We start from the raw sequence: 1707 nt of genomic DNA, 5'->3' as shown, positions 1-1707 counted from the left end.
GCTCGCCCTCGCCGCTGTGGAGGGCTGCGCTTGGGGACACCGTGGGTGGCATCGACCCAGGCGTTGTACACGTCCACGGGCTCGGAGAGGTGGGTGATGGGCACCTGGAAAGCCTCGAAGCAGACGCCGCAGCAGATAGATGACCGCTTGGCCGCAGGCACGGTCCATCTTCACTTCCCAAGCCTTGGGGTGGTTGCAGAAGGGGCAGGTGAACTCCGTGTCCAGGGCGCCAGTCCCCTTCTTCGTGGGAGGCGGCTTCCGTTAAGGTTTGCTGCGCCCCATGACTGACCCCAGCGAGGGGCGCAGTGGTGGTGGAGGTGGGTGGGTCCTTGGGGAGCGAGTCCCCTGGGCCGTCAGTGGGATGGCAGCGGAAGGCTTCTCCTGCTGGCTGGACAGGGGCTGGGTGGAGGCTGGAGGGACAGCGCGAAGCCCAGCCAAGCAGGAACGCCCCTGGCTGTGGATGCAGGGGCCGGGGAAGGGAGCTGGCTTCCCAATGATGTTTTTTTTATTTGTCTTTCCCTAATAGCTTAGAAGAAAAAAAAGGATCCCTGGTAATATAGTGGGCTACTTGTTGGACTGTGAACCTAAAGTTCAGCAGGTCGAGACCACCCACTGCTCCGTGGAAGGAAGACAAGGGTTTCTTCTGCCTTAGCGTTACAGTCTAGGGAACCCACAAAGGCAATCCACCCTGCCCTATCTGGGCGCTGTGAGTTGGAATTGACCCCCTGGCAATGAGTCCGGTTTTCCATTTAATGGCTAGAGATGCCAAAGATCTTTTGAGAATTCTTGATATAGCCTAGATATGAATCCATTATTGAATATATGATTTGAAAATAGTTTCATTCCAAACAGTGTCTCTCACAAGACAGAAGTTTTACTTTTTAGTGAAGTACAATTTATCCCTTTTTGTTTTGCATTTTTTCCTTTGTCAAATCTCAAAACACTTGGCTAAGCACAGATTTTCTCCTGTGTTCTCTTCTAAAAGTTTCATAGTTTCACATGACTGAATAAGCACCTCTGGTTTTTTTATGCACAACTGATGACTCAAAGCAAGCTACAGGCAGCAGCACCTCCCCCTGCAATGGCCCAAGGCCTTTCTTATCTCCGACAAGCAAGGTCCCTTGATGGGACCATCCTGAGAGCCCTTGCTCTCATTCTGGTCTGAGCTTTGCTCAATTTCCTGATTTCACTAAATTGTATTCCCTCCTAGGGGGCACTCCGCCATTAAAACCCCATCAGGGAGGGGAACGACAGCTAATTTTACTTTCTTCTATACTACTTAACAACAACCCAGGAAACAGATCTTGTGTTTGCTAGACTTCGTAGCATTGTCAGATAAATCACATTCAGTATAATTTGAACAGCATGTGTTTTACTAAAACATAAGATGAACTTAATCGTGTTTCATTTCTTTCATAGATACATTGAGTTCTATCTGCCTAAATTCATGTGATCTGATAATAAGTCTTTTATGGTTGACCAAAAGGTCTTAGTTGATGGCCTAGTAGATGAGGTCTCCAGGGTGTCTTGGATACATCTGCGCCCCCTCCTTACACTCAAAGTGTTCAAGGTTAAGCTAAAGATGATGCACAGGAAGACCATCTGAGCACTGTGAAGATCACAGCCAATACGAAGCTGACTTCCTCTTTTGCACAGATGTGGACTGAAGACGCTGGGACAGTCAGTAGCTCGATTACATGCTTATTG

At 48.9% G+C, this 1707-nt stretch overlaps 1 pseudogene; it reads right to left on the bottom strand.

Annotated features, from left to right (window-relative positions):
- LOC101638827 overlaps positions 1-282 on the bottom strand; it is a 10915-nt pseudogene extending 10633 nt beyond the window's left edge.
- Positions 283-1707: the final 1425 nt, after the last annotated feature.

Source organism: Echinops telfairi, unplaced genomic scaffold (assembly GCF_000313985.2).
Source record: "Echinops telfairi isolate 266 unplaced genomic scaffold, ASM31398v2 ScPeMD7_7410;HRSCAF=8448, whole genome shotgun sequence".
NCBI classification, from domain to species: Eukaryota; Metazoa; Chordata; class Mammalia; order Afrosoricida; family Tenrecidae; genus Echinops; species Echinops telfairi.
This window is presented reverse-complemented; position numbering and strand designations above follow the sequence as displayed.